Source organism: Phyllobates terribilis, unplaced genomic scaffold (assembly GCF_046119375.1).
Source record: "Phyllobates terribilis strain yellow unplaced genomic scaffold, ASM4611937v1 Scaffold_2__4_contigs__length_985480577, whole genome shotgun sequence".
Classification (NCBI taxonomy): domain Eukaryota; kingdom Metazoa; phylum Chordata; class Amphibia; order Anura; family Dendrobatidae; genus Phyllobates; species Phyllobates terribilis.
The window spans coordinates 441,912,767-441,930,477 of record NW_027362762.1 but is presented as its reverse complement, the minus strand read 5'-3'; the positions used below and the strand labels follow the sequence as shown (position 1 = coordinate 441,930,477).

General features: G+C 40.5%; 1 long non-coding RNA gene across 2 annotated transcripts in view; it reads right to left on the bottom strand.

Moving 5' to 3' along the window:
- The window catches only part of LOC141214540 (uncharacterized), a 30,379-nt gene that overhangs the window by 11,541 nt on the left and 1,127 nt on the right, over positions 1–17,711 (bottom strand). The window contains exons 2-3 of one of the 2 annotated variants that reach the window (XR_012283754.1): positions 4,513–4,577; positions 4,373–4,421 (exon numbers count right to left, since the gene is read on the bottom strand). This is a non-coding gene — a long non-coding RNA (uncharacterized lncRNA). Of the gene's footprint in view, positions 1–4,372; positions 4,578–17,711 lie in introns of both variants that reach the window. The other variant, XR_012283748.1, reaches the window with a different exon arrangement.

Below are 17,711 nucleotides of genomic sequence, written 5' to 3'. Positions count from 1 at the left end.
TATGATGTGGTCCCTAAAAAAATGTTTTTGTAAATTTTGTTGCAAAAATGAGAAATCGCTGGTCAACTTTTAACCCTTATAGCTCCCTAACAAAAAAAAATTTTGGTTCCAAAATTGTGCTGATGTAAAGTAGACATGTGGGAAATGTTATTTATTAACTCTTTTGTGTGACATATCTCTCTGATTTAAGGGCATGAAAATTCAAAGTTAGAAAATTGAAAAATTTTCAAAATTTTCACCAAATTTCCGATTTTTTCACAAATAAACGCAAGTTATATCGAAGAAATTTTACCACTATCATGAAGTACAATATGTCACGAAAAAACAATCTCAGAATCAGGGGAATACGTTGAAGCGTTCCAGAGTAATTACTTCATAAAGTGACAGTGGTCAGAATTGAAAAAATTGGCCCGGTTACGAAGGCAAAAACAGGCTCTGGTGCGAAGTGGTTAAGAAATGAAGGTCAGTCAGTCCGAAAAATTGGGAAAACTTTGAAAGTGTCCCCAAGTGCAGTTGCAAAAACCATCAAGCGCTACAAAGAAACTGGCTCACATGAGGACCGCCCCAGGAAAGGAAGACCAAGAGTCACCTCTGCTTCTGAGGATAAGTTTATCCGAGTCACCAGCCTCAGAAATCGCAGGTTAACAGCAGCTCAGATTAGAGACCAGGTTAATGCCACACAGAGTTCTAGCAGCAGACACATCTCTACAATTAGGAGACTTTGTGCAGCTGGCCTTCACTGCTAAGGACAGGCAACAAGCAGAAGAGACTTGTTTGGGCTAAAGAACACAAGGAATGACATTAGACCAGTGTAAATGTGTGCTTTGGTCTGATGAGTCCAAATTTGAGATCTTTAGTTCCAACCACCGTGTCTTTGTGAGACGCAGAAAAGGTGAACGGATGGACTCTACATGCCTGGTTCCCACCGTGAAGCATGGAGGAGGAGGTGTGATGGTGTGGGGGTGCTTTGCTGGTAAGACTGTTGGGGATTTATTCAAAATTGAAGGCATACTGAACCAGCATGGCTACCACAGCGTCTTGCAGTGGCATGCTATTCCATCCGGTTTGCGTTTAGTTGGACCATCATTTATTTTTCAACAGGACAATGACCCCAAACACACCTCAAGGCTGTGTAAGGGCTATTTGACCAAAAAGGAGAGTGATGGGGTACTATGCCAGATGACCTGGCCTCCATAGTCACCAGACCTGAACCCAATCGAGATGGTTTGGGGTGAGCTGGACCGCAGATTGAAGGCAAAAGGGCCAACAAGTGTTATGCATCTCTGGGAACTCCTTCAAGATTGTTGGAAGACCATTTCCGGTGACTACCTCTTGAAGCTCATCAAGAGAATGCCAAGAGTGTGCAAAGCAGTCATCAAAGCAAAAGGTGGCTACTTTGGAGAACCTAGAATATAAGACATATTTTCAGTTGTTTCACACTTTTTTGTTAAGTATATAATTCCACATGTTTTAATTCATAGTTTTGATGCCTTCAGTGTGAATGTACAATTTTCATAGTCATGAAAATACAGAAAAATCTTTAAATGAGAAGGTGTGTCCAAACTTTTGGTCTGTACTGTATATAATATATATTTTTTAGTTGTGGTTTTAAGTGTTTTTAATTTTTTCACACATTTTCCATTCGGTCTGGGTATTGCAGTTTTGGACGAGGATGAATGATCTTGACCGGGAGGAATAACAGTATGGACCTGGATGTGGAACCCAGAATAGGCTTCTATATAATACGTTCATGCTTGTTGCCTATATGGAGATAATACGCTCATGCTTGTTCACAATACGTTCTTGCTTGTCACTTATATGGAGAGAGAGATATAAAGTCATGTCCCCAGATCTTATGTTCTTTATTATTATTTTGCTTGTATGTGTTTTCCATTATATTCTATAGGACTTCTTCGTATGTCTGTGGCTTCTGACCATCAATAATGGTAAAGTATTAGCACTTTTTGCACTATTGCACAATTCTGTTGCACTTATGCAACTCTTTATGCATTATATGTATGTTCTTCTAAAGGACTAGTGAGGAGTGTATATATATATATATATATATATATATATATATATATATATATATATATATATAATGTACAAGTGTAATTTTCTGCACGTGCGGCTCTTGGGTATCTATGAGGGCTTACATCAGAACCAGTCACTTTAGTACATTATACTGATCACAATTAAAATTATGTACATGCTTTTAATGATACATTAGTCACGCATCTAATCAATATGTTTTCATTACTTTTTAATAAAAAAAAATTCTGTTTTTTTATGTGTCACTTTTCTGTTGCACCCTTTCACCTATTTTTGGTTCACACTTCACGGTTAGTTTTTCACCCATCCCTGAATGGTACGGGGTCTTACCTTATTTTTTCACATCTTCTCCTTGGCTTTGCCTCTTTGATCTGAAAAAAAGAAAAAGGTGTTTGATGAATATGAGATATGTGTGGGTGCTGTAGGGACAAATGTATGGGTGACTGCTATGTCCAATACAACTATGGAGAATCAGTTTATAATTAGATCTTATGGTATTTTATTTATATGCTATATATGGGTCCTATTTATATATAATTTTCCCTCATGTATATTTTTTGTATTTTCTCTTTCTTTTTTAAAAAAAAAATTTTGGGGAGTGGCCACTCTCAGTTTTTTCTTTTCTTCTTTTTATTCATGTGTACTTATTATAGGTAAGCTCTTTCATTGTACTCTAATTATGTTTCTATTATAAAGATATCTAATGATATTACTTTTTAATTAATGTTTTGGATATAATTATGGGTTTGGTCACATATGATTAACGATGGATTCTGTTGTTGCATGTTTGATCTAATTATGAAAAAAAATTCAGTTCTGATTTATATCTTATCCTGCTGCATATATGTCCTATTGGGTGACTAAAAGGCTTGTTGGTCTCTATGGTTGTCTTTAAAAAGATTATATATGTACCTGTATATATATTTTAATTTGCCTATTTATACCCAGTCTTAGGTATATGACCTCAGAGTGACATGCATCAGAGCGCTCAGTATTATATTGCTTTGGCATTGCCATGGGAACGCGTCCCTATTCTGGCTATATACTTACCTAGCGTCTCCATCTATGACCATTTCTGGTCAGCTGGTGCGGCATCATATGATTCAGGTGTAGCCATGGGAACGTGTCCCTGCTTGGTCGTATACTTACCTAGCACCCTTAACAAATGACTACTTCTGGTCAGCTGGGCGCGATGTCACATGATCTGGGTGCAACCATGAGAACGCGTCCCTGCTTGGTCGTATACTTACCTAGCGCCCTTAACAAATGACTACTTCCGGTCAGCTGGGCGCGATATCACATGATCCGGGTCCAACCATGGGAACGCGTCCCTCCGGCTACATACTGATCCGGCTTGCGCGCTATACTCGACCTCCTGGATGCTCTTCTCACGCAATCCTGGCCTTTTGGGATATTCTGTCCTCCAGGTTGTGTGTTGGCACTGCCCATCCTCTGGGTACTGTGTTTTTTCACGGTGAGAGTGGGCGTGTTTATCACATGACCCTGGATGCTATCATGTGATAGCACTGAATGAGATGGGAAATACACAGCTGCTTGACTGGTATGCGCAGCCTATTGGCTGTGATTCTAGATATAATCCACCTGATCCACAACTAGTTTATATGCCCTTTCTGAGGAAGCAAGACACGCGAAACGTACGTTAGAGGGCTATGTCTGGTAACTATGGTGTGGACCTCCTCACATGTGTACATATATTTATTTGCTTTTCCAAGAAGCACTTACGGTTGCCTTAGAATTTACTGATATTTGCACTTTTGTTTATTGAATTAAAACATTCAGGCAAAACATTTAAGTGACCTTCTTCTGCATAGCGGAGTTATAACTTTTATTAATATACATGCCTTTTTCTACTGATGCTGCACTTATATTAGTTTATTTATATTTACCTGTATATATCAAGGGGGCATGTGTGTGTATATGTGTCTCTCTGCATATAAGTGAACATAATTATGTTACTTAATCTGAATTTATTCTATGCATGTGACGCACATAGGCTCTGTATACCAGCTGTTTTCATTCTGCAGTATATCTTTTTTACTTGTTTTTTTTTTGTTTTTTAAAATTTGTATACAAATAAAGATTAATTATTTAAATGAATTTTTGCTTGGAAGTGTTCTTTGCAGGTTTGCCATAGTAAAGCATACAAACTATTTTGTAACTTACTTTCTGCTCAATCTATATTGTGTCGCAATTCTGTGCTGGACTAATAATGTTCTGGATTATCAAATGCTAGATTAAAGGAATGTCACTATATTTTCAGATTAACTGGGAAATATTTTTATTTAAAAAATAATCTCACATGAGAAGTGTCCAGATCCGAAGACACATTCCTGGCGGAGGTAGACGTCCTAAACAAAACAGAATCCGGTGAGTATCCACTTATCACTCATCAGGGATAGAGAATGGGACAAGGGGTCCGGTTATAATGAAGATGCTGACCCCCAGAGATCTGCAGCTCGCTGCCATCCTGTTTATCGCCTCTTCTGTAGAAGTCCTAGGAAAATCTGTGAATTCAAAAAAGATTTAGTCACAGATCTGACAAAGTCACAAACACTGCAGCTTTCCACACATATTCATAGTGAACATCCCCCCAGTATCGGACCACCATTACACTCATACATGTAGGCAATATGACCACATGGAGCAAAGCCTTTACTGAGTGCTTGTAGAGTCTCCTCATAAGAGGCCCCAGTATAGGTAACACCACATACAAAATATATGGTGCACTGGATTGTACTGGTAGCCTTTAAATAAAGATGTATGGCATACATGTATTTCTATGCTCTCCATGCCAGTAAATACAGGTAAGACCTAAAAAATGACAGCCAAATAGGCCTTATTGACAGGGCATAAAGCCTGACCCCCATTAACAGTGCCAGAACACTAATCCCATTGACATTAGAGACAAGAAATGTCCCTCAATAAATAATAATGGCAGCAGAGTGTCCTGTGTAACCTAAAGATAAAATTCTGCTTTACTGCAGCCACTAGGGGGGAGCACAGTGCACCAGTAGATATATATTATGCTGATAGCTCCCTCTAGTGGCAGGTGACAAAAGCCGTTGTGACAGATTTGCCTGCTCTGTCCAGTTTCTCTCCTATGTTAAGTTTAGGTGAAAAGATAAAATCATCAGCGGATTCCAGATAACAAGAATGAAGCTTCAGGTAGATGAGATAAATCAGCGTCAGTTACATCAGATGATGGGATGGGAGCACTCACCGATATCTATCTTCACTGCTCACTGTCCTGTAAAAGACTGAGGATGATTGACAGTTTGCTTTTTGTTCAAATTCAAATGAAGCGATCCTATTGGCTGCTGACCAGTGTCATGTAACACACAGAATTTAAAGGGACAAGATGCTCTTATTTCATATATGCATGCTATAAATCTGCTTACAATATGAAGCTGTGGAGATAATTTGGGGGGGCACAGCTTTACTTTTCCATACAGAGGGGTTGAAATTTCATTAAATATATCAGAACATTAGGGACCCAATTCATTAAAGGGAATGTGCAATAAAAAAAAAGTTTTTCAATGATTGAAATGATGTAAACTTTTCCAATTTTAGTTTTTTTAAATACTAACGTTTGTTTTTAATGGAGTAAAATAATGTAAAAAGTTTTGATATTTTCCACTCCTAAACACTAGGGGGAACAGCTGCTGAAATTTGTCATGAAAAATGTGGGCTGGATCTGCTAACATACACACGTGGTCAAAATTGTTGGTCCCCCTCGTTTAATGAAAAAAAAAACTCACAATGGTCACAGAAATAACTTGAATCTGACAATAGTAATAATAAATTAAAAATCTATGAAAATGAACAAATGAAAGTCAGTCATTGCTTTTCAACCCTGCTTCCACAGAATTTAAAAAAAAATTAAACTCATGAAATAGGCCTGGACAAAAATGATGGTACTCTTAACTTAATATTTTGTTGAACAACCTTTTGAGGCAATCACTGCAGTCAAAAGATTCCTGTAACTGTCAATGAGACTTCTGCACCTCTCGACAGGTATTTTGGCCCACTCCTCATGAGCAAACTGCTCCAGTTGTCTCGTGTTTGAAGGTTGCCTTTTCCAGACAACATGTTTCAGCTCTTTCCAAACATGCTCACTAGGCTTTAAGTCAGGGCTCATAGAAGACCACTTCAGAATAGTTCAATGTTTTACTCTTAGCCATTCTTGGGTGTTTTTAGCTGTGTGTTTTGGGTCATTATCCTGTTGCAAAACCCATGACCTGTGACTGAGACCAAGCTTTCTGACACTAGGTAGCACATTTCTCTGTAGAATCCATTTATAGTCTTGAGATTTCATTGTACCCTGCACAGATTCAAGACACCCTGTACCAGATGCAGCAAAGCAGCCCCAGAACATAACAGAGCCTCCTCCATGTTTCACAGTAGGGACAGTGTTCTTTTCTTAATATGCTTAATTTTTCCATCTATGAACATAGAGCTGATGAGACAAAAATGGAAATTTTTGGCAAGGCACATCTGTCCATAAGACATTCTCCCAGAAGCTTTGTGGCTTGTCAACATGTAGTTTGGCAAATTCCAGTCTGGCTTTTTTTATCTTTTTTTTTTAAACAATGATGTTCTCATTGGTCGTCTCCCATGAAGTCCACTTTGGATCAAATAACGACGGATGGTGTGATATTACACTGATGTTCCTTGAGCTTGAAGTTCACCTTTAATCTCTTTAGAAGTTATCCTGGGCTCTTTTGTTACCATTCGTATTATCCGTCTCATTGATTTGTCATCAATTTTCCTCCTGCGGCCACGTCCAGGGAGGTTGGCTACACAGTCCCATGGATCTTAAATTTCTGAATAATATGTGCAACTGTAGTCAGAGGAACATCAAAGTTGCTTGGAGATGGTCTTACAACCTTTACCTTTAACATGCTTGTCTATAATTTTCTTTCTAATCTCCTGAGACAACTCTTTCCTTTGCTTCCTCTGGTCCATGTTACCAAACAGCACAGTGAGTATCTGGAGTATCTGTAGTCCTATATTCAGGCCCACTGACTGATTACAAGATTGTAGACACCTGTGATGCTAATTAGTGGACACAACTTGATTTTACATGTCCCTTTTGTCACATTTTCAGGGGTACCATCATTTCTGTCCAGGCCTATTTCATGAGTTTAATTTCTTTTAAAATTCTGTGGAAGCAGGGTTGAAAATCAATGTCTGACTTTCATTTGTTCATTTTCATAGATTTTTAATTTATTATTACTTTTGTCAGATTCAAGTTATTTCTGTGACCATTGTGGGTTTTTCTTTCATTAAACGAGGGGTACCCACAATTTTGACCACGTGTGTATGTGTAATGTCACACCTCTCCTTTCCTTCTGGGTGTTTGCAAAAGGATAAGGGAGGATGAAGTTTGGGATCACAGTGCGGAGCCATTTTTTTGGTGACTGCAAAGTGATACTGACATGTCGACAGTTTTACCAGACTGCTGTTAGTTGGTGCTGCTCACAGTATCATGCTTATCCTTATCCTAAGTCATATTGCACGTCTCGTTAAAGAGTTGATTGTGACTTGTAGGATTGCTGCTTCCAATAGGTGGCGCTATAGAGTTCAAGTCCTCTTTTGATCTGAAGAGGCAATTTGCATATTAAATTTCCCTCTGCCATTTTCTCCTGTAGGCAGCGGAGCTGCAGGAATCGCTTCCTGCCCGCCGCACACTATGAAGGCTATCTGGCCTTGGCCCCCGCAGCTTCGGTTTCCGAGAAGCAGGCCAGATTGCCCTCATTATTAGCTGCCCTTCAAAATCCCCTCTCCACCTCCGGGCCCCGGTGCAGTTACACCAGCGGTATGTCCGCCCCTGCATGCTGGGATTAGATACAGGGCTCAGTGTAGTGTATCACATGATGGAATTAGATACAGGGCTCAGTGTAGCTAAACAAAATATGTCCACTTCGTACATTTTATCAAATAGCCAATTCAGCCATTGTTGTTTAGTTGAGAAAAGCTAAAGATAGGCTTTACACAGAAAAGAATAAAAGGAGTTTTTTTATAGCTAAAATGTATACGTTATTGAAATTACATATGTAGTAAACAGAGTGATACAATAAAAGCAGGACAAATACAAAAAGAGTGTTTTAGCAACTACACAGTACATATGTTTAGTATCAAAGATCAGTACATTGGTGTGAGTGCACAAGTCAAATGAATAAAGGACAGTAGATACAATGGTCAGTGTACAAAATAGTACCAGGCAGAGACCATATCAGGACCTATCTATAGTTTCACATAAATTTACATTTTGTCTTAGTTATTTGGCAGTACACTCTTATCCATCATAAATATGAGCTGTTTGTTGCTACCAAACTGTTGCACAGGTGAGGTACCCCCACGTATATAGATGTGGTTTCCCCAAGGGGGTGTGGTTACACACGGTAGATGCTGGCTGCATTACATAGCCGGCATCTATGATTGGCAGCTGCTGGAGCTGAGTTCTGATCATAATTGTTGGCAATTTAAATGCCTCTGTCAGTCAGACATCGGCTTTTAATTGTGTGTGCACCAGCTCCTATCAGTCCCCCATGATGTGATCGTGGGTCACTGTGGGGTTACCATGGTAGTTGGTAGCCTGTGGTATTGTGATATATAGTATAAGCAAATGGATGTTCGAAGGTTCAAGTCTCCTAAGGGAACTAAAAAATAAACATTTTTTTTTTAAAGTATAAGGCTAAGTGCCCACGTAGCGTTTTTCAAGCGTATATGCTGTGGAATTTCCGCAGCGTAAACGCTTGTTAAACGCTAGGTAATCCGCCCCCCACGGTCCCCAAGGGGATTCCGCATGTTCTATGCCCATGCTGCGGATTTTTCCGCAGCGTTTATGCTGCGCTCAAAAATCCGCAGCATGTCCATTAATTTTGTGGAAGCGCGGCGTAATCGCCGCCATTGACTTGCATTGAGACGCACATAATCCATGTCAGTACATTTGTACAAGCAGATTCTATGCGTCTCTATGTGCGGATGGTACCAAAGTCTGGAGGAGAGGAGACTCTCATCCAGACCTGGGTACCATTGTACCTGTAGTAAGTATAGGTTTATTTTTTTATTTTTAAACATTCTTACGGTCACACTATATAAATCCATGCTGTTTGCATGGATTTATATAGTGTGACCTAGTTGACAAGTACATTCCAAGTGATGCTAAAATCGCCTGGAAAGCGCTTGTCAATCCGCAAGCAGAAACGCATGTGAATGACGCTTCACAAACGCTTCTACCTGGCAGGGAAAACGCATGCACAATCTGCATGCATTTTTTCTGCCAGGGAGATGCAGAAATGCTGCAGAAATTTTCTGATTCATTTCTGCATCGTGGGCACATAGCCTAAAAATTGAAATCACCCGTCTTCTCCATAAAAAATAAGGACATTAAACAAATAACTGCATTCATAATAATCTGGTCTTTCATAACTAAAGTTACTTAACCCATCTGTTAAACTTGGTAAGGCTAGGTGCACACGTTGAGTATTTGCAGCAGATTTTTCTGCTGCAATTTTCAGATTTTTTGGTTTCACGAAAACCGCTGCATGAAATACACGCACAGAATGTGCATGAGGTTTTCAAAATCTCATTCACTTTGCTGGCATAATAACATGCTGTGTTTTTCTGTAGCAAAAGTGCACAGAAAAATGTGTCAAAAAAATCAGCATGTGAACAGGCCCTAAGGGCTCGTTCACTAGCTGCATTTTTGCAGCACTTTTATTTCTGTGCGCAAAAAAACGCTGTACTGTCAAATCCCTGCATAATGAATGAGATTTCTGAAATCTCATATACATGCTTCTTATTTTGTATTTTAACTGTTAAAGCGTGTCAACATTTTTGCAGCTTTTTTAACCCATTCAAATGAATGCATAAAAAATGCAAGTAAAAACGCAACAAAATGAAAGTTAAAAAGCATCAAATAAAGGGGAAAACACATAAATGCAATAGTCAGAGTAGGTTGTTATTTTGGTGAGGACACTTGCAGAAAATATGCGGTTAAAAAGCAGCAGAAAAACCACAGCATTTATACTATGTGTGAACACGGCCTTATTGACACGTCAGTATTTTGCATCAGTGTTTGTATGCCAAAACCAGGAGTGGAACTTAGAGAGAAAAACTTGAAAGATTGACATCTTTTCTATGTTTTGGAGACACATCTGGTTTTGGCATAGAAATAAAAAATATTTAGATTTGAGAGTCCTCAGTGGTTGATACCTTTTAATGGCTAACTGAAAACATGGTAACAAATTGCAAATTGGTACCATTTTTGGGCATGTGACATTTTTTTGATCGCTTTCTATTCTGATTTTTGGGAGGCAGAATAAACAAAAAACAACAATTCAGGAATTGTTTTTTTGCGTTTTTTTTATGCCGTTCCGCGTGTGGTAAAATTGATAATGCAGCGTTATTCTTTGGGTCAGTGCATTTACAGCGGTACCGCATTTATATCGTTTTTTTACGTTTTGCCGCTTTTACACAATAAAAACAATTTTCAAAAAAAATATTTTTTTTGTATCGCTTTATTCTGAGAGCTATAACTTTTTTATTTTTCGGCTGATGGAGCTGTATGGGAGCTTGTTTTTTGCGGGACAAGATGACGTTTTTAGCGGTACCATTTTTATTTACATTCGTCTTTTTGATCGCGTGTTATTCCATTTTTTGTTTGGCGGTATGATGATAAAGCAATGTTTTTTGCTTCGGTTTTTTTTTTTTTTTTTTTTACCGTGTTCACTAAAAGGGGTTAACTAGTAGGACAGTTTTATAGGTCAGGTCGTTCCGGACGCGGCGATACCAAATATGTGTACTTTTATTGCTTTTTGCTTCATAATAAATAAATATTATGGGTTCAATATATTTTCATTTACAATTTTTTTACAATTTTTTTTTTCACTTTTCTACTTTTTTTTTTTTTTTTTTTTTTACTATGGGACTTTTACTTTTTGCAGCCTGATCGGCTGCATGGCATAGAGAGCAGCAGCTCTCTTTGTCATGCAGCCTGTCAGCGCTGCACACAGGGGAGACATTACTTTGGTCGCGCACTGCGCATGACCAAAGGAACGCCCTGCCTCTTGGTGACCCGGATGTTGTCATGACGACATCGGGTCGTCATGGCAACATCCGGAAGCCGCCGCAGACATCACTGGACGCCGGCAGGAGAGGTGAGTATACCGATCACCTCCCCACTTGCCACCGCAATGCTGCGATCGACTTCGATCGCAGCATTGCGGGGGTTAATGTGCCGGGAGCGGTGCGGGACCGCTCCCAGCACATTGTCACAGCTGACACCCGGTGCTATCAGCTGACACCCGGCGGCGATCGCCCCGCACCGCTTGTGTGCGGGCGCGATCGCAGCGCACGTAATAATACGTAGCTGGTCCATAACTCCCAGGGCACAGCTACGTACTATTACTGACAAGGTCGGAAAGGGGTTAATTGTGTGGCGATGATGATTCATTCTTGTCCTAAGTTTTTGCCCTGTCTCCCCTACATAAAGACCCCCAGCTGAACATTTGGTGCATATAATTAAGTATACTACGTTAGATGTGATACAGCGGAAAGTACCTGGGATCTTATAGTCCTGATGTGAATTGGGGATCTTTATCTTTTCTGTGGTCATTATAAACGGACAGGTTTTACATTTTTTTTACGCATGGATTTATGTCATTCTACATCAGCTAAGGAATGTGCCCCTCAGACTGTGAGGCCATCATAACACTGGACCTAGTCACAGGACAATAAAACTTTCACACTCCTTATCTATTAACTGCTAAAATATTTATAGCCAGAACTGTTTATCTCTTCCATAATAACTCTGCTTTTCATCACCTGTCTTACCTATTGCATTATTTTTATGTCTTATTGTGTATAAATGTGACTCTTCAAATTTTGTGTTATACTATGCCTGATGAAGAGACCTGTGTAGTCTCGAAAGCTTGCAATTTGTTACCATCTTTTCAGTTAGGCATTAAAAGGTATCAACCACTGAGGACTCTCAAATCTAAATATTTTTCTATCTACTGGCTAACACGGTACAAGAATATATATTTTCCCTATATCGGCATAGAAATACTGATCAAAAATACTGATATGTGAATAAAGCCTTAGGCTACGTTCCCAGGATGAGTTTTGTGTGAGTTTTTTACGCTGCATATTTTTGAAAAGATGCAAGAAACCTATCTTACTAGTGTGAATAAATGGTTCAGAAAATCTGCAACATCAAAAACGCAAGAATATAGCCTCATATAGATTTATGTCCTATCTCCCTTTCCAGCTGCTCTGCCTGTGTGTCAGTGAAGTCAGCTGTGAAAACTCACAGCTAGAGAGAAGTAAATCATTTCGAGTTGAATTGAATTTTACTGGGGACTATAGGAGTGGTGGTGCAGGAGCAATAGGGCATTCAAGTGTTAGAGGGGTTGTCCACTACTATATAAAATATGCCAAAGCGTTTTTATGATAAAAAGCAGCTTTTGTAATTACCTCCCTCTGCCTTTTCTGCCTGTGAGCGGCACTATTGGTGGCCGCTCACAGGCAGCAAGTGACCCCCGGCTGCAGTCGGCTCTGACATCCACTGACGTCACGACAAGTCCAGGCCAGGGGTCTCTCTCTTCCACGTTCCACGGTGCCTGCTGGGTTGTGGGCGAGGTTACCAGCCGCTTCACACCCGGCACCTACTGCGCACTCTGCCTCCCCCCATTCATTGGGAAAGCGCGTGGTGGATGCTGGGTGTGACGCGGTGGGGTAACCCCGCCCACAACCCAGCAGCCACACTTGTCGTGATGTCAGCACGGGGTCACGTGATGCCTGTGAGTGGCCTCCGATAGCGCTGCTCACAGGCAGAAACGGCAGAAGGAGGTAATTATTAAGAAGTTGCTTTTCATCATAAAAACGCTTAGGCATATTTTAAATAGTAGTGTACAACCCATTTAAGGAGCTCAATGATCATTACTTTCTAAAAATCTTGAAAAGTTTTATTTTCAAGATTTCTAGGGAACCATAGTATCCAGTTAGTGATAGGCTGAGTCCACACGATGCGTTTTTCATGCGTTTCCACGGCGTTTTTGCAGTTGCATAAACGCCGCGGAAACGCATGAAAAACGCATGGTAGAAGGGCAGCAATGTTCCCCAATGGAAATCCGCATGTGCTGTGCCCATGATGCGGATTTTTCCGCAGCGTAAACGCTGCGGTCAAAAATCCGCAGCATGTCAATTAATTTTGCGGAAACGCTGCTCTTTTGCCGCCATTGACTTGCATTAGACCGCATGGAATCCGCATCACTGTATAATGTTGATGCGCTTTTCATGCGGTCTAATGTGCGGATGGTACCCGGGTGTGGATGAGAGGACTCTCATCCAGACCCAGGTACCATTAAAAAAAAAAAAGAATAAAATAAAAAATACATTCATTCTCACCTTCTGACGGCCCGCGCTGCGTCCTGCTGGCTTCCCGGGCACTTCGCGGTTGAATGAAGAAGGACCTTCGCTGACGTCAGAGTCATGTGACGGGTCACGTGACGCTGACGTCGGAAGGTCCTAAAGTCTTCACTGCCGGCAGCCGGGACCGATGAAGCAGGACACCGGGGGCCATCAGAGGGTAAAGTATAGATTTATTTTTTATTTTTTGACATTCACACACTATATAAATACATGCCGGTTGCATGGATTTATATAGTGTGAAGTTGACAAGCACTTTCCAAGTGATGCTAAAATCGCTTGGGAAGCGCTTGTCAACCCGCATGCGGAAATGAAAGTGAAGACCGCTTCACATCCGCATGTCCCTGGCAGGAAACCGCATGTACAATCCGCATGCGTTTTTTCCTGCCAGAGAGATGCAGAAACGCTCAGGAAAAAATCCTGAGCATTTCTGCATCGTGTGCACATACCCATAGTCTTTATTGAGGAATCAAAATGTAACTTTTACAGTGTCGTGTAGATGTCTGGATAGGTTGTTTCTTAAAAAAACACAACTGCAGGACATTCATATTTTACAATCTCCATCAATAAAGTGGATTACAGAGTGACAAACCTAAAAGTGTGACCTGAGGCAAAGTGGGAAGTCCCAAAGCACAACACCAATCAAAAATCAACACTAAATTACGTGCGGGGGTAGTTGCAAAAATAAATAAAATATAATTTTTGCTAAATATAGGTTAGAAAAAATACATATATCCGATACAATAGACACAAAGACAAAGTGGTGGGTGAGCCAACAGTGAAAACCATGTTAGGAATAAATGGTACTGATTACACATCATTTTTTTTGTGTGTTCCCCCTTTTTAATAACCAGTAAAGGCTAAGTAGACAGCTGTAAGATGATATTAATAGCCTGGGAAGCTCCATGTTTATTGCCCCCTTCTCAGACTATTAAGACCAGCTCTCACCTGTCTGCTTTCCCTCAGCTGGTTAATAAAAATAAGGGGGACCCACGCAATTTTTTTCATTTATTTATTAGCTAAATACATATACAGTAAGCTACACACGCACTGCAATAATTATATATCTCTGATATCTTTCTATTATATCTATTCTATTCTGACAGTTCACTCTGTGAATTTACTGTACTCGGCTCATGAAATGTCGGGTTTCCTATGGGATGAGTGTGTTAAAATTGCACAGTACACGCATGGTCTGTGTGCTGTGCGATTTTTTTTTTTTTTCCTCACATCCATTGACTTGCATTGTTGATTCTCGTCCGATATACGCGGCCACTCCACTCGCAGCATGCTGTGATTTTTTTTCTCTGTCCAATCCGAGCTGAGAAAAAAAAAAATCGCAGATGAACACTGAATCAGTGAATAACATGTCAGAGTGCAATCCGATTTTTTTGCGGATTGCACTCGTCTGATTTATACGTAGATGAGTATGAGCCCTAAACATAAAATACAGAAAACTCCGTAATGTGTACAACAAAGCAGAATGAAAAACTAATAAATGAAAAATTTGTTACACAACATGGATTCTTGGAGTGCCAAAAAACAGTAATTCCAGGAAAGAAGAGGTAAAAGGGATACACACAAAGGTAGCAGTGTATAGCGGCTCACCCACCAAACACACCCGGCACTCGTTTCAAAAATTATACATCAGGGGTCAGTTCCACTAGCTGTTGTTAGAGGCAGATGTTGGTTATGTAAAACAGATTATATATTCCAGGTATGATGCAGGCTCAGCTTCTGAGCCCGCATCATATACTGGGAGCCAGAGGCGTCGCTAGGCACTTGGATCCGGAGCCTAGGCCCCGGATCAGAAGTGCAGTGCCCCGATTCTCAGTAACTCAGTTTAACTTGTTTTTTTCCATAAGCTTTATTTGTAAACAAAGACATGCACCCATTCAAGATGTGCCTAACACAGCCCTCCATGGTGCGTGCAATTAGCTCATCTTCACTCCCTGATCTTCCTCTTCGGCACCAGTCACAAGAGATTACCCTGGCTATGTGCAGAGTGACTGCACTGCAGGGTGTTAGCTTCAGCAAGAGAGAAAGGGAAGAGGTGAGCAGGGCCAGGTTTGTAAGGAGAATGAGACAGTGCTGACGAGAAGGAAGAAACTACTGAGGAGAGGGGAGAAACTACTAAGAAGAGTGGATAAACTACTAAGAGGGGAGAAACAGTACTGGGAAGAGGAGAGAACTATGTCAGCCATGAAGAGAGGGGAAAAACCATCTAGCACTTTCCCATCTATGGCTGCTATTCACATACAAAAGCCCCCTCTTCCTGTAACGTTCCCAGTAGCTCAGCAGTCGGGAACTTGTTAATAGCCAAGAATGGATCTCGGATCCACCCGTGGCAGTTAGAGGCACATGACAGCTGATCAGATCAACTTTCATGTGCAGGGAAAGATGCAGGCTCAGCGCCGGAGCCCGCATCAAGTGCAGGAATAAGATAAAGGATGTGTGTGTGTGTGTGTGTGTGTGTGTGTGTGTGTGTGTGTGTGTGTGTGTGTGTGTGTATGTATATATATACGCACAGTTGTGCTCAAAAGTTTACATACCCCAGCAGAATTTTTCCTTTCTTGGCCTTGTTTCAGAGAATATGAGTGATAACCGAAAAACTTTTTCTCCACTCATGGATATTCGTTGGGTGCAGCCATTTATTGTCAAATTACTGTGTTTTCTCTTTTTAAATCTTAATGACAACCAAAAACATCCAAATGACCCTGATCAAAAGTTCACATACCCCAGTTCTTAATACCGTGTATTGCCCCCTCTAACATCAATGACAGCTTGAAGTATTTTGTGGCAGTTGTGGATGAGGTTCTTTATTTTCTCAGATGCTAAAGCTGCCCATTTTTCTTGGCAAAAAGCCTCCAGTTCCTGTAAATTCCTGGGCTGTCTAGCATGAATTGCTCGCTTGAGATCTCCCCAGAGTGGCTCAATGATATTGTCTCCCCAGAGTGTCTCAATGATATTGAGGTCAGGAGACTGAGATGGCCACTTTAGAACCTTCAATTGGTTCTGCTGTAGCCAGGTTGACTGGGCCTTGTGTTTTGGATCGTTGTCATGTTGGAACGTCCAAGGACGTCCCATGCGGTTGATGAGTGCAAATTTGCCTCCAGTATTTGCTGAGAACGTGCTGCATTCATCTTTCCTTCAACTTTTACCAAGTTTCCTGTGCCTTTGTAGCTCACACATCCCCAAAACATCAGCGATCCACCTCTGTGCTTTACTGTAGGAATGGTGTTCCTTTCATCATAGGCCTTGTTGACCTCTCTCCAAAATGTAACGTTTATGGTAGTGGCCAAAAAGTTAAATTTTGGTTTCATCACTCCAAATTACCTTGTTCCAGAAGTTTTGAGGCTTGTCGACCATACAGCCCATTTTTCTTCAAGTGCATCTTGAAACAGCCACACCGCTAGTTTTCAGAGAGTCCTGAATTTCGCTAGTGTTCTTTGTGGGTTCTTCTGTGCATCCCGAACAATTTTACTGGCAGTTGTGGCCGATATTTCTGTTGGTCTTCCTGACCGTTGTTTGGGTTTTACAGAGCCCCTGCTTTTCCATTTGTTAATCACAGTTTAAACGCTGCTGACTGGCATTATCAATTCCTTGGATATTTTTTTGTATCCCTTTCCTGTGTTATACAGTTCAACTACTTTTTCCCGTAGATCCGTTGACAATTCTTTCTCCATGACTCACAATCCAGAAACGCCAGTGGCAGGATGAAAGATGCAAGAGTCTGTCTGGATCCCAGAAACTCACTCAGCTTTTATGCACACACACTGATTAGAAGAAAACAGGTTACAGGTGAGTGTAGCCATTCAAACCCATTTGTGTCAAATTCTGTGCATGTTATCAGGCCAAAATCACCAGGGTATGTGAACTTTTGATCAGGGTCATTTGGATGTTTTTGGTTGTCATTAAGATTTAAAACGAGAAAACACAGTAGTTTGACAATAAATGGCTTCACCCAACCAATAACCATGAGTGGAGAAAATGTTTTTTTGTTATCATTCATATTCTCTGAGACAAGGCCAAGAAAGGAAAAATTCTGCCGGGGTATGTAAACTTTTGAGCACAACTGTATGTCATTGTCCTGAAGGGGTTAATGGGGAGTATCTAGGTCCCGCTATGTTTACATATTTAGAACTGAAGAAAAAGCGCATCATACAGAACCTTATTTTTTTCCATCGTGAAACTGAGACATA